The sequence below is a fragment of the Apus apus genome, chromosome 11 (assembly GCF_020740795.1).
Source record: "Apus apus isolate bApuApu2 chromosome 11, bApuApu2.pri.cur, whole genome shotgun sequence".
NCBI lineage: Eukaryota > Metazoa > Chordata > Aves > Apodiformes > Apodidae > Apus > Apus apus.
In genome coordinates this window covers 5,351,503-5,379,058 of record NC_067292.1, presented here as the reverse complement: position 1 = coordinate 5,379,058, position 27,556 = coordinate 5,351,503, and positions in this window count along the sequence as shown.

Below are 27,556 nucleotides of genomic sequence, written 5' to 3'. Positions count from 1 at the left end.
CTTACCCCGCAATGAAGCAAGTTTTAAAAGGTGGGGAAAAACTTGCCCATGTCCACTACAATAAGCAACCTTTGGCTGCATCAGGTTTCGGAATTTATTTTTTAAAAATCTTATTCTTTGGAGTATACAAAGTATGCAAAATTCACCACCACCTATCAGTACCCAGGGAACAGCTTTACAAAGACAATCTCCTTAGATAATATAAAACCCTCTTGTTTCTCTTCTTTAAGCCATTTACTATTTTCATACCCTTTACATCAGTTGAGAACTATATATCACAGACAGTCTCATTAGTTTTAATGGCTAAGGAAATTCAAAATTGAAACAACTAAAGCAATTTATTCTGCTGCTTTTTTAATTTCAGTCCCTTCACTCCCCCACATCCCTCTCACCACCACCCTTTACTTGCCAAAAAAAAGTACCTTTTATTCAAGGACTGGACTGCTGGCAAATCACTGAATTCAACATGAATCAGGTTTAAGGCAAATCAAGGACTTGGCCTCAAAAGTTCTTTAGCTTCCTAGCACTAGCTTAAGATGCTTTATTACTGGCATTCCTCATTGAAAGATGAACTTTGAAGGATTATAAAGAGTAATATCTTCTGTAACAGCCAACAGATAAAAATGTAATAGGCAAATTCTAATAGGCAAATTGTAGCAGTTGCTGTTAAAGCAATAGTTGTATCAGGTGCTGTGCAGGCAGATATAGGTCAGATCCTGATGGACATACTAGATTGCAATTTAACTGGGGCACACTAATCCTTGGCAGATAATTATCAGTCATGTGCCATTCTTACACTTGAGTTAATCATAATCTGCATTCTGCAGTGAGCGACTCTGGTTCAATTACCATTTCTTTTTACCACTTCTACATCATGAAGGACCTCAGAAGACAACCCAAATTGTAGTAAGAAGGAAGACAGTTTTATTTGATCACCTAAAGACTCAAACATTTTGGACACCGACTCATGTAATTTGGTTAGTGTTTGTTTCCTTTCACAGAAGCTTCTCAAGGTCTCAGGCATATGATTGCTAATACAGCCAGGCCTGTGGAAAAGCAGGTACTCAGTTCATGCTTTCATTATTTCCAGGCTGCTTGCAACACCTGTAACTTACAATGCACATTTCAGTCCTGCACAAAAAAACTTGTCAGAACATGCCAATAGTAGATTTTAATGAAAAAAAGTACATGAGAAGTAGAGAATATCTCAGAAAACTTCATTATGATGTAAAACATATGTCAACCAGTTCCTGAGAACAAAGCAGTGGCCCAGCTCTGCCCCTAGAAGACAGGCAAATGCAATTTAGGCTTTGTTTGCCCTAAGCCTCTTGCCATGAGATGCCCTGTTACAAGGCAGTGGTAACAGTGTTGCACTGTTTCACACAGCATTGATTTAAGCACACCCATTCACCTGACCCATAACCCAGTCATGAACATCTCAGTACCAACTAAAGGCTCTAATCCAATCAGTATATTTGCAGAAATAACCGACATTCATTTGAACCTAATACAACCTGGTATCCTTGCTACATTTCAAGGCAACAACCAATACTATTCACTCTGCAAATTGGAAGAAGAAGAAAAAAGAAAAAACAACCAGATTTTTAATCGAAATCACTCTGCTTCACCCAAGTTCATAGACTTTACCAGAGTGAAATTCAGGCCCATAAGCCAAAGAAACAAAGTGTTAAATGACTGGGTAGCCCAGGCAGAATGACCACGATACAACTGTTTCACTCCAAAGTACAAGATGGATTTAACTTAAGGCTTGTCAAGGAAATCTAACAGATGAGTTATTTAACAGATGTACAACACAGACAACAGATAACTGCTAGCATGCTTAACCAAAGCCATGTGTGAAAAGACAAAGGTCTGTACAAACTGTGAAAGAGAGAGGTCACTTCTGAACTGCAAAATGGATATTTTGATTAAGAAATATAAGAAGGTAATACAGAGAGCAGTGACCAGAATTTCAGATCATACAGCAATAGAAAAGGAACTCATAAGCCCCACAGGGACATAAGGCTACCCACCCACACACAGCTTGTATTTCAAGTCTTCATTTTAAGGCCATGACTTGACCTCTGTTTAGAGACATATTAAGGTCTTGGCACAGTATCAGATGCCTAGAATAGTGAAGTATCGTAAACATATTTAGTGTATGGAATTTTACACTGGCCAAAATTAATTGGCTAAGAGGTCAAATTACAGCCATTAATATTTTGGAGTAGGAGCCAAAGCCCTCTGATTGCCCTGAAGCCTATTAACTGTTTCCTTTGTTGATTTTTACATATCTAGTTACTTTGTTGAAGAAAAGTCACAATTCTGAGGTTTTTCAAAAAGTGACAACAAATATTAAAGCACAGCTCAGCTTTGTGCAAAACCTGCTTTCAGCCAGCTGCAGGAACCATTGATAAAGGCATAGCCTAAAAGAAAGTGCAAGGAAATGAGGTCTGGGTTTCATACTATCCTAAAATCCCAGACAATCTAAGTTAAAGCTGCTCTTGCAGCACCACCAGCTTCTTACATGAGTTTAGGAAAGTAATTCAGGCACTACCAGATCGGTGCTGATCATAACAGCCAACATCAAAGGCATCATTGCTGTCATGAGACCAATTAGCAGCACCAAAACACATCTCCGTAGCAGGCCAGTCTGACCCTGAAAGGTGTGAAATGCTTCCAGATAGGTCAGCCTCTCCTGTGGTCCACTTCCAGTTCAACCATCCCTAAATGCTCCTGGTCTTGACACCTTCCTTCTCTCCTTCTGCCTGCAAATATACACTAGGGTTGAAAGAACAGCTGCCTGCTGACTAATTCCTTGGGTAGCTGAGCCCCTCCCTATGCACCTGGCACACATCCTAGAGCCACTCTGGAGTAACAAGAGCCACATATACATGGTTGGCTTTAGTGTAGGCCCTCAGGTTTAATACAGATGGAGGACTGAAATAATGGCCAACCCTAATTATCAAGCAAAAGGATGAGAAAATACTTTCTGGCTCCACTGAAGCCAATGGCAGCAGTCCCACCCTCAACATTTCAGTTCACAGTACTACAGATCTATCACCAGTTCCCTTCCCTAAATATTTACAGACTATTGCTAGAGTATATGGTATGGCATATATTTGAGCCAAATTCCAAAATTTAGACCTGGATGTACAGTGGTGTCAACTGTAAATTTTATAATCAAAGATCCCCTACCTAAATTTTGTGCCTGTACTTCATATCTGAGTAATGACTTGTGGAACCCACTTCAGTAATCAGGTCTGTGCCTGGCTTGAAACCATATAGAGATGCTTAGGTTTATAGATCTTGCAAGTCTGTATATTTCAGCAACTCTTAATTGTTTCTACATTCTAATCTGACTAACATGTTAGTTTAGAGCCACCAAGTTCCATGAAATCTACCAGTGAAGTCTACTTCAAAGCCAGGATGGCTCAGCTGACCTGTACATCTTAGAAGTGGCTCTTCTAGGATGGGATACTGAAATGACTGGGCGATTAACAAATTCAAGTTTAGATCAGCACCTCCTTCAGAGCTGAGCACCTCAAAGTTCTGTTTTGGTCTCTTGTAGGGAAGTGTGAATCTCTTCCTGGCTGTATCTTTCCCCTCTGAGGATTTTTGAAGAAAATAAATAAATAAAGATGTGAAGCCAATCCCAGAAGCTACACAGCAAACTTCCTCCCTTCCTACTAGCTTTGCTAGATATGCAGATACTTTCCAATATTCTTATAGCTGTGTCTGTATCTTTTTCAGGTGGTATCATTTATTTTCAAAAGTAGTATTTTGCAGAAAAGAAATCTACCAAATGTTAGTTTAAGATATATTCTTGGCCACACACTGAATTGCAAAGAAGCTAGAAATGCATCTGAAAACAAACTTAGTCCTGAAGTTGAGTTGTTTCTATTCCTTTTTCCAGGTGCTGAGGGAAGCACTGAGCTGGGAGCACTTGCAACACCAGCCACTGCTTCTTGGCAAGTGCCAAGGACCCGAGCTCCCCTTCACTTCCACCAGGGCATGGCTATTTATAGCTAAGAAGCTGGGCTGTACTAAAAAGCAAACCAACAACAACCTGCCCCAGATCTAATTCTTGACACCTTTATCACTTGGAAAACCAATAGCAGCATTTTTTCCTTTAAGCTAGGCCTCTGAAAGAAGGCTGGGTACCTGCTTCACCAGCTACAAGGTGTCAGTAGATGACAGTGTAGCACTCCCCTGCCAACTGAGCATTGCCTAACCTCATTTCTGCCTCCAGCTGGCATCACACAATCATCACCTCATGATTATAGAGCAGCCATGTGGTAGCCATAGCATCACTTGCATGGAGAGTTTGATTGGGCAAGTGCTTCTCTCACTGCTGGTTGACTTAAGTGAGAATGGATCTGTTCTTCGTGAAAGAAAAGACACTTTTATTCCAAATCTCAAGTCATCTTTTCCTCCCACACCTTCAGGTTTTTTTTTCTACCAGAAAGCAGACAGAAAGACTGCAAGATGACCAATAATACAACCTACACCTGAAAAAAATAGAAATCAAGAAAGATGCTTGGAAAACAGGTGTTTCTCAAGCACCTGCCTTGCCAGACTCAAGGGTACTATTGTCATCTTACCTACATGTTCCAGTTTTGAAGGCCCTGTTTCCTTATGCAGGGTCATGCTTTGCTACAGAGATAATACACATATGCTGCCTCAAGTCTGGACTAAGCTGGAGTCCCACTCTGATAAACATCAAGAATCTTGAACTGCTTATAGGGATTCTCCTTCGTATGCCGCTTATCTGAAACTGTGACTTCTTAAAATGTGACTACAGCAATTTGACTGTGTTCTGTAGAAAGAGAAAAGTGCGGATGCCTCAAGCTTTTTTTTCAGTTCTTGATATTGAAGAAGATGGTGCTAAGTGAGATCCTAAATAAAGAACTAAAGCATTTTATTTTAAGTAATATACAAATCTTCATCTGTACAGAATTATGCAAAATTGCAGATAAGGTACTGACTGGCTAGTTCCAGGTCACTGCCATGCTCAAATCAAAGATGGACACAAACCCACAACAGGAATCATGACTTATCAATATTTGAGAATTTAACTTCTCTTCTGCCCTTGTTGTTAATGTTCATAAAAAGGTGAGAAAGTTACATCCAGCCCTAACAACTTACCACATCCCAAGGCCAGAAGGTGGAGTTGCAATGCAGAAGGCCATCACAGAACATCAAAAAGCTACACATCCAACAAACACTGGTTCTTCTCTACTGGAAAAACATACTCAATTTTGCAATCATTAAAAAATAAGCCACTCTGCTGTATATATGCCTCTCAGATGCCAGCATACAGCCCCAATGCACAACTGTATTAGAGCCAAAAGCAAAGCCTGCATTGAAAGCCACAAAGGAGCCTAAAAAAACCCACAAAACCCATAAATAACTCAAGTATGTTCATTTTTTACCTATCATTTCATGTTTTCCTAACTCAGAGGGTTTTAGTAACATCAGCAAGGAACTGCATTAGTTTCACATTCATTCATAAATGCATATTAATAATGTTTAAGGGCAATGCTGTTATTTTTTATGTAGACCATTGGACAATCATGTATATACATGTATCTGTTGAAACACTGGCCAAGTAAGTCAGCTAGAAACCTTTGCACTGAATGGAAAATTTGAAACAAAGTCCATCCTTCAATTACATCTCAACAGTGTCCTTTTAAGCCAAAATAAACATTTAATGCCAGCCCATCAGTACTTAGTAGGAGGATATACTTAGTCTGATTCCCATATATTGGCTCCAGTGTAATTGGGAGTGGGATGTTAAATATGCCACCCTTTCCAAACAGTGCTGATCTCACACCGTGGACAAATGAAAACGAAAGCACATAACATCCCTGAGAAACCCCAGAGCCCTGCACTCACCAATGAAAACTGAGTCCTGAGTTAAGACTTGGCAGGAAACTAACTCCATGACATTGATCAGAGCTGATGCCACTGGTGCAGTGGTTGTATCATTTACATTAATACTTTCAGTGCTCAGCTATCCCAGTGGCTTGACTGCAGAGCCAGAGATCCTTGGTTCCAAAACTCAAAGTAATACACACACACACCAAATCCAAAGTATCTAGAAGCCATTAAGGACAGAGGTAAGTCCTCAGACTTACATACAAGAAGGGTAAGGCAAGGCCTGAAAATTAAAGACAGTGAAGAGGGACTTCAAGACCTAAAGAAAATTAATTCTCAGCATTTATTGAGATGGCTGAGGACACTCAACAAAAAATTACCAGAATTATTATTACAATGCTCGCTTTAGATCAAATAAATTCTGGAAAGGTCTCTTCTAAGTTATGCTCCCAAGAGAACAGAATTTACAGAATAGTATTTATTGAAGAGGAAACAGGAATTTTTTTGTTGGATTTTATCACCTTCAAAGCTTACTGTAAGTGCAGATTTGAGCAGGACCTAACCTTCCAATAAGAAGACCAAGACTTCAGCATAATAACAGTAGCTGACAATCTGAAATAAACTTGAGGGGAAAAATACGATAGATAACATGATGCACAAACAGGAATCTTTGCAGAGAAAAAGCAAGTGGCTAAAATGTAAAATACAATGCCTTTTGAAGTAAGTCATGTGCTCATGAATCCCAGGAAGTTGAAAAGAAGTAGAATTATTTAAGATGAAACTCAATTCTTTTTAAGAATTCTGCTCAACTCGAGCTTGTAAAAAAACGTATAATAAAATTAACCCATCAAGAAAGTATAAGCATGAGGAATAAGGGTAACATGGGACATGGGACAGATACCAAATGACATTACATGGGCAAGTAGATGAACCTACCAAGCTTGTGAATGCAGGGATGTAGGGAGCAGAAAAAGAGATATGAGGAAGGTACTGCAGAAAATGTCAAGCCATATGGACTAAGGACAGAACAGTACATGCAGAAAGAGAAGGGAAAAGGGACAAGCCACTGCAACTACAATTCCCTTGCCAGAAACAAGAAACTGGGGAGAGAACAACACAATTTTTTCACCGACAGAAAGGGGGGTGAGAAGGGAGGATCAGGAGGAAGTTAAAACAGAAGAAGCCAGAAGGGGTAGTAAAAGCTTATAAGCTTACTTTTCTGATAATGACTTAAAAACCTACTTAAAAAAAATTAAATCTACAGCCTGTAAAAGAACCCTTTAGAAGTACAACCTTGTTTCAGTGTATACTTCTCTCATTTAAAATATTTAATGTATTTTGGGTTTCTTTTTCTTTAAGACTTAGAGCATTTGAATTCACTAGAATATTTACCAAATTCTTAACTTTATCAGACATCTCTATGGTCATAGCATTGTCTGTAAAATAATAATTGGAAGATATGACAAGAATCGATGAGATCAGCAGACTAGCAAACTTTAGGGTATTTCCTACACTTAAAATAGCTATTACAATACACACCACAGAACATTTATGTACCCTAGGCATCAAATCTCTATTATTCTCTGATGGAAATAATTGTAAATCATAAAAGTACGTTTGAGATTAATTTAGAAATGTGTGGGAGGCAGTCTATCTGTCTTTAAATAACAAATACGTACAATACGTCTATGGTAATGGCTTAACCACTTACATTGCTTCCAATATTTAGCCCATATATGTGACTAACTCATTTCCTTCATCTGTTCTACTTCTTGAAATTTTTCTCTAATTTTGCATTACCTAAAATACCAGCATGCTGAAAAACAGGCTAGTAGTAGCATAGAATGCAGCCCTGTAAAGTGCATCACACTGAACTAGCCTGTTTTCATCAAATCCAACACTTAGTCTGGGTTTACCTATTCAGCTGGGAGCTCCTTCACCAAGATTTCTACTGGGACAGAATGCACGCTTGCAAGATGTACAGAGATCCATCAGCCTAAACCTTCTTCAAACTGACCTCATATAAAGCACATACAGAGAACAAAACCAAGAGCACCCAAAAGGAAAGCAATATTTGCTTCTAACAAAGCCTGTAGGGAATTAAGCAGATGCAAGAGCCTACTGTCTGAGAGACAGAAAATCATCTGTTAATATTTAACTCCCAAACACTGAGATTACTGTGGAAAGGCTTACAACTTATTCTGCATTGAACCAAGCAGCTCATGAAACATTTAAAAGACTGTAAGGTAATATGGCCATTCGGACTATTTAAATTCCTTTGAAGGAATTCAGCAAGAGATTCTTAGGCTGCTTCAAATGAAATACGCAAAGACTCTCACTGACAAGGCATAATGGGATGGACAGGAATGTTGTGGTGTTGATAAGAGGACCTTTAAAGCTGAAACTTGCTAAGGATAAGTTTTGACAACCTGGATGACAGCTCTGAAGGGAGAATATATCTGAAGAGGCAAGAGGTTTTGATTGCTATCACCCTTCTGAAGAACAGCAAACACTCAGGTTGTGAACAGATCTGTCCAAAGATGCTCTGAGCTATAAGGTGGTTTCACATGGATAGCAACCGATCTTTACAATGTGTGAGGGGCAGCAGATACCACCTGTCAGTGGCAGGGCTACTGGATTAAGAGGATGAGAAACCTGTCTTACTATCTAGAGATATCTATCAAGACCAGCCACCGGCATATGCTTCCCTTACTTTAATCAGTGACAGATCTGGACACTCATAACCTGAGCAGAACTTTCCATCTGTTGTGCTATTTAACAAGTTTCAGATCGGAAATCGCTAACATTTCGACTTTATCTGATGTTCAGTGCCCCACACAACAGCAAGAATTGACCGTTCTAGAAGCTGCGTATTTTCACCTCTCAAAACCAAAATAGTTTTTTAGTGCAGATTATTCAGAAGTTATGAGAAACTATTTAATTAAGACAGTATAAAACCAACAAGTTTACCATTCCCTAAATTAGAAAAGGGATCAAAGCAGCAGTCTAGCACAGCCCAGTTTTCCATATATTTGTCATCTCTGGTTTAAACACAACCTCCTCAGTTTCTACTTACACTGCCTTCCTCCCCCTCTCTCTCTCTACCCTCAAGCTCTGGCACATCCTGGATCTTTCTCCACTGCAACACCCTAACCTCTTTTTCCCAGTTTGTCTCCATCACAATACTGCACATTTAGTCTAGTTTTGCTGGATCTTCCAGATGGAGAGGAACCAGGCTTGCTGTGATGAGAACAGACCTACACCTGCAGAGTGGCCAAACAGTTCTTCCTCTTGGCTGCCAGGCAAGCCAAACACAAGGACAGCCTTTCAGCTCCTGCAAGTCTGCCAGCTAGATTAGGGGGACTATGGCTCCCAACCTGTTGGTAGTCCAGGCTTGCTGGAAAAACTCAGCCTGCCTAAGACCACTTGCACTTGTTAATCAGGAGGCTCAATTGACAGAGAGGAGGAAAGAAATACATAGGAGAGACCACTCATTCATAATCCTTAAGAAATCAATTAAACAACAGTCAATTACCAACTATTCTGTCAGTTTGCAATCCCTTTGTCCCACCCTGGTAACAGTTTATCAAGAGCTACAGCACTTACTCTTCACTTATATTTATCAAGCTTCTTGCTACCTGTTGTGGAAAACAAATGCATGAAAGAAATATGGAAAGATGAGGAAAGCCAGCAAAATCCTCACACCTCAGACATACACATTCAAAACCTGAAGGGAAAAACTTCTTATCAGAGATTCTCTAAATGCTGCAAAACCCAAGAAAGAACTTCATAAAAGGGAGTTCAATCAATAATACTTGCTAATATAAAAAATAAAAACAAAATAAAACCCCACAAAAAAAACCAAACTAGAAACCACTATTAGGATAAAGAGGAAAAAAGGTACCAAATGTTGCACCAAAATAATGTACCCACAACACTCATGATAGCTTAACAAGGAAAGAAAGAAGCCTGATTTAGCAAGGGCATCCCACAAACAGAACTGTGCAAAGCTGCTGCCGTTTTTAGTCAGCTAAAAACAGAAGGTCAGAATAAGTGGCAGACAGGAGGCAAAATGGTCTGTTTACTCAAGCCACTTGGGAACAACATTGATGTATGTAATATTAAAAAGATCTAATTTCCACTGACTCCTCAGTAACAAGCCTAGCACCTCTTCCAGCGAGAAGCAGCTTCCAGGGCTTAACATTTTAAAGGTAGCATCCCAGTCAGAAGAGCTCTCAGCAGCAGAGGAACATATCCTACTATGACCTTGTTTTGCATTTTCATTTTACCATTCCTATACCAACAGGAGACCTGTGAGTTAATGGTTACATAGTTTGCTATAGTACAAATTGTTAAATGAAAAGAAATGCCAAAATCTCTCAAGCAAGAATATTTAAGCATGCTGAGCTTAATTATGCAAGTTATCACACAGATAGGAATCCTTACCAGCAACTGAACAAGGCTGCACACATCCAGTCTGCTCAGATAAGTTGTAGTTTCAAGGATGAGACAAGACCCCAGGACTCAACAAGGACAGCATCAAACCCACTGTATATTTTGGTAGAGAATCTATACAAAGACCTAATCAAAAACTATCATGAAAAGCATATATGTGTAAAGATAGAAGGTCCAAGAAAGGCTCTACCACACTAGAGGCTAATATTTTAATGATCTCTCTTTAAATAATACATCATCTTTTGAACAAGCTAATACTTTATAGATGAGAATCTTTAAACCATGTGTAATTGAGCTACAGTGTTTCTATAGTAGTGCCCCCTCATCCTGAATCTCTTTTAACACTCATTGATTTCTGCCAGACACTCATTGGAAGAATTAATTTATTTATGAACTTGTCATTACAAGTAATTGATTAAGATGTCCTTCCTTAAAGATTTAATTATGCCCAAAGATAAAAGATTTGCTAATTATTGTCTTTTATCTAATTGAAGCTTTGTATTACAAATAAAGTTCAAAGGTTTAAGACAGTTGCCCTTTCAACCATGTGGGCAAAGATGGGAATTTAATTAGAGGAGAGACCATGTTCTCACTAGCATCTTCAGACTTACTCCAGGCACCATTCTGGTCACAGAATTGATGACTACTCAATGTGGAGAGACCCCAGAAAATCTTTTAACCTTTTTTTGTCTTTCACATGTTTTCACAGCATTACTTTTTGTTTTGGATCCATCAAGCAATTTGACAGTCTGACCCAGCTAGTGAAATATCTTAAATCAAAGATTAAAAGCTTCCACATTCCTTTTTCTTCCAAATTTACTTTGTTAGATACCAGCAATGGGAACAATTCCTAAGAATGTGGGGTTTCAGGTCTTCAGAAAAAGACACCAGCAATAACCTCACTTAGTAATTGTTCTTAATTGAGAACTAGAGCAGAAAAACAATGTCCAAATATCAATATCTCTTAACAATAAAGAACTCAGGAAAAAAAAAAGTACTACATGGGAAGCTTCTTTTTGTGTCATTAAACACATGAACTTCTTGGCTCATTTTGTAATAGCACAAAACAAGAAATGGACACATCCACAGAGCAGCAAATCCTAACATACAAATAATCTAATTTTCAAGCTTCCTAAGATGAGACCACATTTTCACAAACATGCAGCACAAAGCTATCCTGTTTGATACACTTCAGAGAGGCATGCAAATATCACCTGTGGGAATTGTACTTGCAAAGGATGGCAAAGCTATCACACTGTGTTCATAATTATTAGATTTCACACCCAGCTGCAAATAGGCAGTTTTCAAGAGCTGGGAAGCCCTTGTTTCCCAACAGCATTTATTGTTAGGTTAGAGAGAACCCAAGGCCCTGCTGGCACCTCTACTACAGGGACAGCCAGACTCCCTGGCAGTATGTGGGCACAGACCCTTACTGTCTTCATTAGACACAGAATGATTGCTCTGAAACTGTAAGCTATTCCAAGTAGGTATCTGGGCATAATAAATGCCCACTAGACTACTACCTAATGAAATTGCTCAACATTTATACATATAATTAAAACAAGTATAATCAATCAATCCATCCGTATAAAGTCAAACTATAGTTTTGAAAGTCTCCTTGATTTATGACATAGTTTATAGGAATGGAATATTTATACTTCAGTGAGCTAGTGTTTCCTCAATTTTTATTTCTATTTTCAAAAAACACATTGGACTCTTGCAACTGTAAACGAGCTCTGAGTGCCCTTTACCAAACCATTCCTGAATTCAAGTACTTGGCCCAAATACCTGTATTTTTTTAAAATTTTATTTCTGAGAAGAAATAACCAAGTAAAATTTCACACACACAGTGGAGCCACCCAGGCTGAAAAGAGGAAAGAAATATATTAAATTCCCAGGTGATAGAAGATTCACATTTTTCATGAGCACTGCCATAAACAATCATTTTCTATAGAAAAATAAGCAAGAGACAGGATCATGGAGCTGTTTTATCTCGAGTCATTGAGTTCTGTTCAGTAGTCCATGTCATGCCAAGTGCTAGTCACCAACAAATTGAAGCAAACATCTCTAGAAAGATGGAACAGATCCATAGAACTGGAAGCTTTGTTCAGCTTAGTGCATTGCCACCTAGAATCCTGGCTACAAAGATCAAGATAGAAGTTTTAAGTAGAAGTACTTTTCCCACAGATGACTGGATGCTGGATTAGTCAGATCTTGGAAAGATAACAAAATTTCATCCTCTCACCACAATAAGCTAGTATGTAAGCAATAAACTACTACCAGTGAGCAGAGAATCTGGCCTGACTTATACGTTACAAATTATTTCATGCTTGCAGCAGCACAACCAAAAAAAATAAATTACAAGAACCTCAAGCCTAAGTAGCCTTGCACAGTGTGTTCCTCTTCCTGTGAGGTATTCTGGTTATGGTTATTCTGCTGCTTGCACTCAGAGTGCCATGCACAGGGAGGTTTCTAGTGTGCTGCTCACACTGGAATTGTGAATTCCTGTTAATAGTACTAATAGCAAAAAGCTGAACTTTTTTCCCTACAGATGTAGAATTACAGAAGCTGCCTGCCTACAATTTTTTTTTCCATCTACAAAAGAAATGCCTTCTTGTAAAAGCTATAAGCCACTGCATTGCTCCTAAGCATCCCCAAATTAAATCAGTGTTGTATCATTACTAAAATGGGACCAAAATGGCTCACCAAAACTGTAGATTACTATGGTTCAGATCTTAGTTTTGATCTACTACTTCTGAATGCAAATTTCAGTGCCCATCATCTTGTATCTTCAGCAGGAATTAGTGAACTTTGCACCTCACTGATACTCATACTTAAACCAAAACATGCTTTGAGGTTTTAGTTTAGTTAACCTGCCATTAGTGTGCCACAGAACCCCACAAAATCCCATAGTCATTTTCTCACTGATGTCAGCAGACAATTTGCCTTTTGCTTCTGTCATCCTAGAATCTGCACTCTCACATTCAAAGACTCCCAGCATTTCTAAGTCTAGAAGTTTCTGCTCAACAAACTTTTTATTCCTTTTAGATTCCAAATTTGGAAAGGATACACAGTTAAGTCTGCCTGGAAGAGCTTCCCACCCCTGATCCATTCATGTCATCTTACATGGTGATTTAATTCATTGTTTCTCAAGACACTACAAGTTGAGGATGAGGATCTAGTTCCTCCTCTCAGAATAGAAAGTGAAAAGGAAAGTGAAGTGTTCTCATATGGGAGAGAAGCTTGCATCTTGTCAGATTTTTATGTGGTTTATTTATTTTCATAAGTAAACTGTAGTATCTGGGCATCTCCTAGTATTATTTATAGGCACTTCTATAGAGCTCATCATCACAGTATCTGAGTGCCTCACACTATTTAAGATGTGCCATTTATCTCTAGAGGATAGAGCTCTTCTCCTTTCTGCTTTGAAGATGGTTTCTCAGAGATAAGGTACAGATGATTGATGCCTTCTGCACTTGGCATCTTGTGACATGGCTGTTTGGGGAAATGGCAGACTTTAATAACGCTCTAAAGCGGAGGATTTGAGCTCAGCTTGATTTTTTTTTTATTTTATCTTTTTCTCCAAATATAGTCAATTTCAAAATAAAGGAAAATAACAGAAAATTCCATAGAAAAAAAACAACTGCAGTTTTCCACTCCTGAAAAGCCACACATGGCAAAGTTCTTCCTGAAAGGAACAGAAACCTCAATATGTCTGTCCTAGGTAGATTCTGCTCAAGTGGAACATCCTTTAAAACACGTCTCAGAGCTCTAAGTATTCCAGGGAAATTTTTTTTTCCCAGTTTGAGAAAGTAATTTTATTTCCTGAGAGGCTGAGATATGGAAAAATGAACTAAGCAGTAGTTTTTCTAACTGGCATGAGCTCACAGGATAGTGAGAGATTTCTGAACTGCCAGTTTCTTCAGGCCCACTGAAGGGCTAAGATTTGTCCTTCTAGACAAAACATACAGAAAAATGCAATCAGCTGATGAACAGAAAGTCTTTGATGATAACTCTTCAAAAATATATTTAGGAAAAAGAGTAAGCAGAAATCATGTCAAAGAGGTTATTTAAGAGGATGAGGTTTCTCATAGTTCAGGACTACTTTATCAAAGCAAATAGGTTTCTCTTTCTGAAGAACTGTAAGATTTTCAACAACAAAAAAAATATAGTTACATACAATATATGTTGGTCACTAAGGAAAAGTTTCCTAAGCCTAATTCACATGCCTAAGGATGTTACTGATCCCTAGAAGACCTCGTTAGCAAAGACTAGAGAAAGATCAAAGGAAAAAAATCATCAATAAGGGTAACAGATTTTAAGCTCTTTGTCTTTCCTTGGTTATGTATCTTCAGTGTCTGACACATTGAACTTAAGCAGAATTGGAATACAAGCAAACAACTGGCACTTCCTCACTGAAGTAACTACTGAAAATCTTCTATCAACATTGCCTTCACTGATCAGATGAATTTGCATGGACTTTGTTGACACACAAACTTCACAATCATTTCTATGATTAATATTTCTGAAGGAAAGGCAACTGCCAAAGGATGAAATTCATGAGAACATAATTTAGCTTTAAAGATACCTCTTAATAGCTCTGAAATACTCACTATGAACAGGCACTTCCAAAAGCTTAGTCCATGTATCTTCAGGAAGCATCACCAGACATATATTCCGAGTGAGGTGGTGTCAACTTAAGACAGATACATTATTTCTGTAAGATGACTCATCTACTAGCTGCCAGGTATTTGTCCATCCACATCTTCTAGCCCATTAGAAACAGAAGCATAATTATTCACATGATGGATGCAAACATGATGGTCAGAAAAGAGCTGAATTCCTAAATATCTCTTGAGTACTTGAGAAAAGTTGGGCTAACTAATCCTTCCAGTGTCAAAATAGGAGCAAAGGCCTTTTGACAAATGACTTCTATAATAATGAATGTGGGGTCCTTTGGAAATCAGCAAGGTTAGGGTTCTTTATGGTTCTTCAGAAACTTCTCAGAGGTACTAGCCAACCTGAACACATCAGGAATGTAAAATACATTCCAAAAGGGAAATAAAAGATAGCAAGTAACTATCACTCTATGCCCAAGAAAACACAATAATTTCACTGCCTAGCAAGGTGTAAGTCAGAAGTACTATAGTATACAACTGGATCAGATTCCTGAGTGTATTTATCCTCCTAATAAACCCACACATGGAGCACAGAGTTGTGCTGATGTGGGTGGTTTCGGTTTGGGGTCATTTGTGTTTGTTTTACTGGAGTAGTCCAGCAGTGGGAAATTCCCTGTGCTGTCCCAGTACTTCACAGTTTGTGGCATCACTGAATCTCATTTACCAGGTCACTTTCTATACAGACAGCCAAGATCAAGCTCCATTTCAGAATCTAGTCTTCTTACAGATTTGCCATAAGTGGGAAAGAATTGAATGGATTCAAATACGATCTTAAAGTCAAATGCAAAGAGAAATAAATCAGCTTAAACTGTTGAAAGTACATTGGTATGAGTTGGAAAAATTGAGGGTATAATCAGCTCAGTTTTCCTTGCTAGGAATTTATTTCCTTAGCAAAGAGATTTCCATAGAAAACCCTCTGAGTAAAGAGCAAAAAGGCAAAGATGAGAGACACTGAGAGGTATACATAAAGGTGTGGGATTAAAAAAACTTAGTTATTTAAGAATTTGTGATAAAAAAGTAATTTAACAATATTAAGCATTATTCTATTCCCATTCAGTTCGGAGAAAACATGTAAAAACAGAAAGGTACAAAAATAATCCAGATTTTTAGAAAATACAGGATGGTGAGTGAAGGTTTGTAGGCATTGGCCTCCATAGCTTGAGAAAGCACAAGTGAAAGGAAAAGGTGGGATTCAATTTCTGATAGAGACTGGAAAGGCAAGTGATGGCCTGATGTAGGTGAGCTGTTTCTCAGTTGCTGTCTCTAAAACAAACAGCCATCAGCTGAAGCCAGGGACAGCAATAACATACAATTCAGTTACATTTCATAAATGGTGTTGGCACAGAACAAGAGGCCAAAGTCAGTAATAGATGTAAGCAGCATAAATCAGATCAAGAGGTAAATGAACACACATGAGGCCTGATCTTTCTGCTTATACCAGCACACAGCACAAGGAAAATCAATTCAGCAATGAACACAGAAGTTCAGAGAGGAGATTACACCTGTGAGGTTTGTGCTGGTTGGTTCTCATGTGTGTTTTTTTGTGTGGGGACATGTTAAAAGAACAAATATAGACAACCAGATTAGGTATCTGAACAAAGGATGAGGTGCTGTGGGCTCAACTGATGTAAACCAGACTGAGATCCTTGTTGAGCAACTTCCTGTGGCAGAGGTCCCCAAAATATTCTAACAGATCCAGTGCTGAAAATTATATTTTTCTGACGCTGAGCCTAGAGGCAGAGGCAGTGGTATTTTCATACAAGACTACATAAGCTGGGCTCTCACGTGAAAGCTATTCCAAATAATATATTCTAAATAAAAAAGGCTTGCTCAATTGCATGTAGAAAGCACAGAAAAATAATATGATGATCCTGGTAATTTTTTGTTGCTCTCTTTAATATTTGCTAAAAAGCTTTGTCTGTGCCAATGCCATACTCCTGTGAAAGTCCCTTGTTGCAGACAGAGCTGACAGAATGGTGGTTCCTGTTGGAATTCCTGCTATGCAATATTAGCCACAACTAACAAGAATACTTTTATAAGGCCTGGCATGACACCTTGCAAATGCTAAATTTTTATCTCAGTACCAGAGATGGGATAAAGAGGGGTGTCTTCAGCCATTTTACTGTATTTTATAATGCTTCCAGATGCTGCATGTTAGTCTCAGTAAGAGCTTCTCATTATCATAAGATTTACATGCTTGATGGGCTGAAAGACACTCTTCAATGCGATAATAAAAGGCATATTAATTTCACAAAATGATCATAAGATCATGTAAAGATGTTATAGAGCATGCAAGGACATGGAAAATAGACTTTTCCAAGGACTTGGAAAATACAATAACAAAACAAAGCACTGGCACTTTTTCCACTCTGTTCTTCACTTGAGATAATCACTTAAAAACTATACTGATCACTCCGCACCTCACGCATTTAAAGCACAATGAGAACACTAACTGGTGTTCTAAGCACACTCCTGTAGATCGGTATATTAATTCTTTGCTGAGAACACAGGAAACATCCTTTGATCCGTGCATTATCATAGGCAATTTAAGTAACACTTGAGCAGTGACAGACGCAAACACTTAAGAGTGTCAGATTGTTTCACTGATGTTGAAACAGTATTCTTTTTTTAAACATTTCGATAAGCCAGGGTTCTTGTAGGTTAGGATACCTGAAACGTTATGTAGCAGAGATGTGGCTCAAAATAGACTGTGGATAATGAGTGATAAATCATCTCCCTGACAGCAAGATGTAAGTTTATTTAAAAAGTTTATTTCTAGACATTTCACTAAAGCCTGACTCAAGGCCAAGTGCAGGTCTACACTTACCTTCATATAGCACAGACAATTATGAACTGCAAAATACCTCAATCCTCTCAAACATTTCAAGAAAAACAACAAAACAAGAAGATAAATGTCTTTAGTTACTCAGGCCTAAAGACAGAAGATAATCCCAGGAAACCCCTTATAAAATCACAGGATAAAAAATGGTTTCTCTGTGAACCACAACATTTTTCTCACTCTGTTTTGGATATGCAGCATCACCTTCTCATCTCAAGAGATCAATATTTGAGTTAAGTATTTTTGTGAGTTTTCTTCAAGTGTCTAAGGAGTCTTCCCAAGGCAGTACACATTCAATTGTATAAGCATTAACTACACTGTACAACTTCATTTTATGTACAACCACATAAATGAACCATGTCTACTTTTTTCCAGATCTGGTATCTCTGAAAACACTTCTGTATTAAATTGGAACTAAGGAAAGTTCTCACAGTCATGTGACAGGAAAACATACCCATTTTTAAAAATTACACTGAATTACCAGATTACAGTGGAACAACTGCACACAACAGTACTACAGTAAGCAAAAAGTTCTTAAAATGTTTTGCTGAAGAATTTTACTATAACAAACTTACACTGGTGCTCCAAGTCAGTATTTCTTCCAATTTTATGAGACAGCCTAACAAAAGGTGCCAGTTTTCCTTTACACATTTTGTTGCTTTAAACTGGGATTCCTGTAACCATCCTGCTCCTTTTAATTAATTTTCTAAGGCTAAATTCAAGTTCTATTTTGAAGAACTCCCAGCAATATATGCCAGTTTCCAAATCTAAATTGAGAAATACACACCATTATTAATATCTATTGTACTATGGGTTTCTGGAGGTCACTGTATAACTTCTATTCCTTCTTCCTGAAGAAGATTATACCATTAACTTCAGCAGAATTCTAATGTTGCTACATATTGCATTTAAAAGACCATAACATTTACCATGACCTTTAATACTTCCTTGACAGGTATCAAGATTTGTAAACTTCTGATGGATTTAAAAAACAAAACAAACATCCACCACCCCAAAAAACCCAACAAAACCACGGTGTTCATTAATAACAGCTTTCTCTTCCACAGCCTCTCTCCATCTTTTATCCCTTGCATGTTAACCTGATAAGCCTAAGTATCTGTCAAAATTTAGCCCAGAGGAAACAGTTTGGCAGTTAAAAGAATTAAGGTTCTTAGACTTATCTAGAAATAGAATTTTCATTAAAGGAATAAAATAATCCATATTTTAGAAGTTAATTTTCATCCTTTGTAAATGGTGTAACTTGCAGCTGAATCACTGGAAATTATAACTAGTTCTACAAGTTGAAGCCCCAAAAAGCTGAGTTCTGCCAAGTTCTGGCCTATTAATCCAGTATAATCCACATCCTTAAAATAACATCTTCAGAAGGATTGTGGCTACATCCATCTGTTCTGAATATTTTATTATGTATTACAGAAACACTAACACATTATGGAAATGTCATTTAGTGATGTTCTACCTCTTTTTATATCTGACTAGCTGAAGACATCTGTTTCAGAGCAACAGCGTTAACAGGTAAACTAACATCCTACTTCCATTCCACACATCACTGTAAATTAATATTTCAAGTAGGATAAAAGAAGGACTGGATAAAAGAAAGAAGCAAAGCAGCAAAACCCACCCTTCTCTGTACCTCAACAGTGCTGCGGCTACAAACCATGTGTGACACCCAGCTTGTTACATGACCAGGGCTTGTAGGGAGGTTTCCTTGAACCATGCTGATAACTGAGCACTAGGAGTTAATGAGATGATTGGTAACATCATTAGTACATGAGAAGGAGATACCACACAATCCATCAGGTAAATTACTGGTTCCTCAGGCACATTTGCAAATCCAAGACTTCCTAGCAATCTTAGCTACCAAATATACCAAAGGATTCATTCCTTCTTCATAGACCTGTACGTTTCTTGTTACACCAAAATAAGCCACTGAGGAACATGTTTAAAAACTAAAATAACACCACAAATACAATAACTCAAAGCCAACACAACTTATCAGAAGCTAATTTTATCCCTTATAGTCATGTAGCAAGTAGCCAAAGCTATTTATCTCAGTGAATTCAAGTATCAAAGAGTCATGCCACTTCAAAGGTACATGTTTGGACTGAAGAAAACACTCCTGAAGTTCAGAGATATCTTGGAATTTGAGTGGAACCCAACTCTCACTAATGAAACCTCATTCCTTGAGGAGCTATCACAGACATGGGCATTTAATTCCATTCAGAATGACTGGAAAATATAATTTAGTTGCATATTAGGCAGTTTCCTTTTTATATGACTCAGTTTTCATTTGATGGCAAACAGAACCAAGCAGGGTCTGATGCTCATTTACATTCCAATATTGAAAAGAGTCTTCTATCAGGCATCAGCATTATGGCAATGTAACCAAATAAACTCTAGGATAAAAGCCGTGAATTCCCAAAGTTTTACATCCATATTATCAAGTCTCTCAGCTCTCAGAAAGTACACTTAAGAGCAACAGTGACAAAAGAAACTTTTTTTTTACATAAATGCTACTAAAAACACAGAAATCAGTAGAAAATTATAACTAGCTTAAACCAAGCTGTAGAATTTTATGGAAAGGATATAATTTTCTTCTAAGTTTTATAGATGTGCCCAGAAATAAAACACCAGGCCTCTATTGAGTTTTATAGGGCTTTTCTGTAAGAATTACAAACAGTGGTATTCAAACAATACTTGTGGATCAGGCTGCCAGCAGCCCTGAAGCTAAAATTGCATTGCACAGACCAGGCATTGAATAATTTGGGATAATGAACAAATTCATAAAATGTCAGTGGCTGTTTGTCAGTAATCTGTGAACACACAAAGTGGTAAATTCATTGAATAAAAAACTCCTGGCTGTGAATAGTTCACCCAACTTTACTGCTTTGCCTTTAAGGGACTGCCTGAAGGGCTTATAACTCCACAGCATTCTTGCCAGGTAATTTGTGCAGCATTTTTTAGTAACAGTTAAATTAAAAGGCCCTTATGGGAAAACTCAATGAATTTAATAGAGATGAAATCAATATGGTTCTGCAGGAATTACTCTAAAACCTTCAGTTAGATCCTCTCCCCTCGTTTCAGCCCCTCAGCATGGTCAAAGCAGCATAAAACAATCCTAAAGTGGTGATGACAACTGCAGGGACAATCTCCAGGGAAAGCTCTTCTGAGACCCTACCAGAGCTTGTTTTGCACCTGGAAGAAGAGGACATAACAAAACAGAGGCATGAGGGAGTTCTTAGAACGACCCTGAGATGTTGATGCCGCTTAGCTAGGAAACAAATTGAGGTAAGAACCTCTCCAGTAACTCCAGTACCAAGGAAAGCTTAAATGCAAAGTGTCCTCTCTCTCAAACAGAGGAGTCAATGATACAGAAAGCAGGACAAAGCCCACTCTTTCCCAGATTAATAAACATCTCCTGAAGATCCCAGCTGAGGTCCATGCAATCAAAGTAACCACAGGGAGTGCAGTCAACATTGATGGAGCCTCAGGAACACAAGAATGTCCTAACAAAACTCCCTTTAGGAAAAAAAGCCTCACAAATAAGGTGTCTGGGGTGGTGAGAACAACATTAATAGTAAATTTTACCCTGTTTTGCAGAGGTATTAGCCCAGATGACAGAATAGACCCACCATCATCCCCTGTGTTCAGTTTCCACAGGGCTGGAAGAAGAATTCAGGCAGCATGACCAACAGATGGAAAGCTGGTACTGCACTTAACTCTTGATTTTGACCATAACTATGCTTTCCTCTCTTCCTGGGGCAGCACATGGAAAGATGCATTGAAGTCTGCAAGATACACTGGTTAGCTTGGAAAGTACAGCAGCACCTTAGACACAGGGGTAGCAGAGAAGTTCAGAAGATTCCATCTGCAAACACTTATTCAACTTCAAGGGAAAGTATTTAATTTTTGCCCCTTAACCTTTACACTTACTCCAGATTAGCTTTAAAAGCTTAGTTTTAGTACCCAGGTTCACCTAAGTGGATGACCAAGGGAATAAAGTGCAACCAAAATCAACATGCTTTTAAGAGCTGTTTAGATTTTGCAGCTTTTAGTATTGAACACATTCATTTAAAAGCAGTTACCACAGTAATAAATGTAGATATTACTAATTGTTATACTAGATTTTAAATGCAACCTGAGTGTCTCCAGTGGTTTTTGAAGTAGTGTAATACCACAATCAATTTAAATTTAATTAAAACTATCAGTTTAATTTAGTTTACATTTTAGTTTACATTTACAGCAAAAAAAAAGTTAAAAAAACCCAAATTTTACAGCCATTCTATCATTTTATTCCAAGTAGTCATATTAGGTACCAGGAAAATCTGAATATTTGTTTTGGCAAATAATTATCTTTTTGCCCATCCATGCTTACAAGTAAACTTATTCTTTACATAGCTTAGAGTGGAAAAACGCACACACTTCCCTTTTTTTCTTTACTACAGGCATTTTTCCACTCAGTGCTTAAAGAATTGGACAAATAAATCCCACTGGTAATTACAGCATGTAATCTTATCTGAGCTTCAATCTGTTGCACTAAAAAAATCTCCCTTGTGACATCTAAAAGGGTAGACAGATATAATGGAAGATTTCTGGAGTCTGTTCTTCTGTCCTATATCACTGAGGCCAAGAGCAACAGGACTGAGCTCCAAAAATTGCCTTAAGCTTCTAAGCATAAAGCTTCATGTCCATGAAAACTGACTTGTTCTTCTGCCCTTTTGAAATTCCCAGCCCGCATCCCTATTTGGGAGAAGGATTGTTTTTATTTTATGCAGTGGTAGCATTTAGAGGCCCCAGTAGAGATCAGGGCCCCATTGTACTAGACACTGAGCAAGCACATAGCAGAAGGCCTGAGCTCTGGAAAACTGACAGGAGAGTGGGAAGGGAAGCAGAGGCACAAGGCATTGAAGCAGTTTGCTCAAGATCACACAACACATCGTTAACCTTCTGGTTGGTTCTCCATGAGGTTAAAGAACTAAAGATCCCCAACATGAGGTGAACTCTTAGCACAGAAAAATGATACTTTCTTTTTAACATTTATATAGCAAAATGTCTGACTTGCCTGTAAAAACACAATACACTGAATGTTGTCAGACACAAGATACTGGTCTAGGATACTCACAGCTCTGATCCACTGCGGAACTGCTGATACTCCATCTCACTTTCAAAATGAAGGCAGACTTCAGGATCAGGTACTGACCCAAGAACTTCTGCAGGGATTAGTAAATAGTGCCTGCCTTTGGCTCATTTTCACTACATCACGTGTTCCCATTAAAATTATAGTGCTGCCATTGGAAAGTAGGAAAGCAAGGAAAATAGATACGGATTCCAGCCTCATGGATGCTACATGACTTGCCTGCCTCAAATGGCTACCATCCTGTGCTTAGTATGGCATCAAACTCCAAAGAAAGCACAAAAATTTGTTTCAAGGTAGAAGTATATACTGAGTAGCCCCAGACAAATAGTACTCTTTAAAACATGAGCAGGAAAAAGTCCTGTAAGTGGCAGCAGTTGTACTTAATAGCCTGCCAAGTCAATTATTACAGCTTTTCCTAAAATATTTTGAAGTTGCAAATGACAGAGCAATGGGGAACTGTACTGGATTGGCTCCAGCCTGTAGCCTTGGTGGCTTTTTTTTTAAAGACCATTCAGCCCCAGCTGGGATTTAATAGGCTGCACAGAAGAGTCCAGGCTTGCTTCAAAGCTCTTCTCTTTACCAAGAAGTGGTCAACTAACTAGACATTTATGAATAGTTTACAATTTTAGTTCTTAAGTATGCTTTCTAGAAAACCTAGCATTTGGGTAAAGTTATTAAGAAATTTATGCCTTAATGCAGTGTTCATTCTAGCACAGAACTAGGCCGGGAACGGAGCAATATGGTTGCGGCACAACTGGCCGATTAAATCGAAACTAAGATGTACTTTTGATCAAAGATGAACACTAATCAAGTGTGTCATTCATGAAGTAGCAAGTATCCTAAAATTTTCCCTTTCTAGTACTAGATTAAAGCACTTTACCCAATTGCAAGAACCTCTGCATGATTTATTTCTTTCCCAGATATTGTAAAGTTTCAAGTAAAGGAAGTTCAGGACATTCTTCAAAGTATTAACTTTTCTCACAACCATTCATCTGTTGCACCTGCAGCATGTTATCAGTCAAGGAGTCAAATGCACAGAAGGCATGAGAGGTGTGGTAGTCGTGTCACAGAAAATTTACCATGTGTAATCCAGGAGGAGAAGGCTAAGGTACAGAAGCTTGCTTTAAAAATTACATAAGAAAACATCTTTGATCAGCAGGGCAGAGTGCATGAATGTGTACATGAAGGGATCAAAACTAGGAACTGACTGACTGCTGGCACACACCCAGCACCTGGGGACCAAACTATAATCTCACCTGCTTGCTTACCTTCTTTAGGCATGGAATTTAGGCTCAGAATTTAGGCTCAACTTCTCTTGGCTCCACCTTACATCCATGTCATTTGACAAATAAGTGCTATTTAAAAAGCATCCCTGACATATCAATGCCACCCTTCAGCAGCAGAGGAATTTGCCATTGTGCTGGTCGTGGACACTGACTGTTGCATCACAATAGGCAGAGGGAGAAAAAACTTCACAAGATGACTCTCACTTGCTGTACAGCATCCAAGTTGTATATAACCTGAGCCACACAGATTTCAACTGGCACTGTGGGCACCAGCTAAGCACGTGCCAGGATAAGTACATGGGATGGTATCCTAGCATTCTGCCAGCAGACCCTGAAGCCAATTCACTCACTTAAAATTACAGTCAAGTAAGCACAGTTGAACCATCATAAGACTAGCAACTGAAAAGAAAAAGTTCCCTGGGTTAAGACATAGGAGCACAACAGAATAAACAGCAACTTGCCAGCATAAGCAGTTAAAAGCTGATTTTCTAATGAAAATTGTATCCATCTGCTACAACAAAGGTATTTGTTGTTTTTGGTTTTTTATTATTCTATTTCTCAAAAACTACATTCGTGTTGACTAATGACTACATTCTACTTGCCTGAATCACATCCTACCAGCACAGTGGGCATGCTGAAACCAAAACTTATGTCCAGTGAGCTTAGTCTGGTGTCAGAATATTTTATTGCAATTTGGATGCTAAAGAAAGATCCTCTCAGGTACCATTTTAACACTTGCTTTGAAATTATTACTATTCTTATTTAAAGGATTTTAAGTCCAGAACCAAAGCTGTTTATTACATTGACTTGAGAGTCTCCAAGCCGAGTTTATTCAGTACAAAACTCTGGGCTGCACAAGCTGAAAAGGCTCAGATTCACTTGTCAGAGAGGAGGAAGACACAATGACAAATGCTGTCAGTCAAACAAGACTCATACTACAGCAGAGATAATTTCTTTGATCAAGAGAATCACAGCCTGAAAACCAGCCTGTAAATACCAGCACTCAGCAGTATCACTTACAAATTGTGATAACAGTTTAGCACTGAATTGATACTGAACTTATTTTCCTATATAGGTGCTGTACATAAGGAAACTGGCAACACCTTTGAATTTTCATTCATATGCAACTGCAGTAGATAAGAAAACTTTCCTAAAAAATACTTAGAGAATGAGAAAAAGCCACACAAAACATAGGGTGCAATACACGTTTAGAACAATTGCTTAGAAGATGAGAAACCTGCTTCAAACAGAGAAGAGTTGAACCTGGATATTGCACAAAATCCAGGAAAGATACTAGAAAAAAAAAAGGACAACATCCCCTTCTGCTGTTTCAGCTTCCCATTTCACACTTCACCTGAGCTCAAGGGGATATTGGGATATACTATCCCTGCCTATGATCTATTCAGGCACCCTGATAACTGGCACCTTCTGAGAGGGCAATTTCTAAAAGAGATGAGTTTCCCAAAAGAAACCAAATAAAACCCCTTACTCAAAGCTGTTGTGAAAACTTACATTGAAAAATTATGGCATTCTATTTTGAGAAAACATTAACAAGGTAAACCAAGCAGGGCGAAGGGAGCTGGATTAGACTGAAAAGTGACTTCAACATTTGGCACTTGGCAGAAGTTTCTGTCCTCACATCACAGATCACTGCTACTGATGATGCAGTGACATGTCCATGTAAAAGAGAACACAATCCCGTGAATCATGATTGATGGTGTAATGCAAGTTGTGTTTAGAGAGCATGTACCCATGTTTATGAATTGGTTACTTGGAAGCCATGTGCCCATGGTTATTTTTTAATTTACACATACAACCTCACAGAAACATTTCCACCACATGAAAGACAGATACAGTATTTCACTGTGGTTCTGGTTTCATTCTAATTATGTCAATGTCACATATTTACATTTACTGGAGAGCCCACCAGTTCCAAAAGCACTAGAGAACTTCGTCACAGGAAATTGCTCTGACACCACTCCAGTGCACCCTCAGAACTACCATGCTGTTGACACTTTTCTAAGCCTCCTAGCTGTATAAAGACTGAACCGAGTAATGGGTTTTGCTGGTTAGGTGGCATGGAGCTAAAGGAGGTAACTGAAGTTAAAGGTTCACTACATAACAGTGGCAAATGCAGGAAGAGTGCAATTGGTGAGGCTGCAATGCTGGGATGCAAACAACTTGATCTGGCACAAATCTCTACTTCTTCCAAGAAGTTTTATGATGGCCACAGACCACCTCTAAAAGCTTTCTAGTTTACTGCTGAAATTACTTCTGGTTTTAGACCTAGATATGCAATCATGAGATGCCTACAAAGGGTTAAAAACAATTAAAGAGTAACACCATGTCACAGTTTGACACCAATACCAAAAGAACAAGTCCCCAGTTGCATTAATTCTGATTATTACATTAACTACCAAAAAACTCCAGTTTTCAGACTGGACAAAGTTCACAGCAACTTGATTTCTGCCAGACAAGTGATGGATGTGAATCTCAGAACAAGTGTCCACCAATAGCTTCTCTTGGCTTTCAGGTAATCCAGCCTAGGAGTTACCAGTTACAGCATCCTCCTGCTCTCTCTCACATGGGGCATTGCTGAGGGAAAGAGTCAGTACCATCTATAAACACAGTTGTTTTTCCAAAGAGATTAGGGACATAAAATAAATTCTACAACTGTATTTGCTTTTCTTCAAAACCAGGATTTTTCCAGAATAATCATAAATGCAAATTAAAATTTTATCCATCTTATTGCAACTTAAACTATTTATTTGGACAATGCAGATTGAATTTTTTCCATCCTCTCAAAAAATCTAAAATGCAATGTGTCAGCTTACATCAGGAAGGATGCAATTACCCAAGTGAAATGAAGTATTAAAACGCAGTTCTATGTCGGAAAACACCTTTTACGGACAGATGTCATAAAGATGGTCAAGTTCTTTCTTATTCTTACAAAGGACAGTCTATACCCTTCAGCTAGGCATGAGGCTCAGCTATAACAGAGAGTGGATAGGTGGTCCCCTTCCCAAGTTTTGACACTTCTGAAGCCCAGTGTTTGCATACAAAGTTAATCACAAACACAGCCCTCACTGTCAGCAACAGAACTAACCTCAATAGCATTCAGCCACCAACAGAGTCATTCCCAAAACTCTTGTTGCTCCAGTGCATGTTTCCTACCAAGGCAGACCTGTGGACCATTAGCATACATGACATGGCCTTCTCCTCAGGGACGCACAACTCTTTGCACTGTGTATTTGCAGCAGAC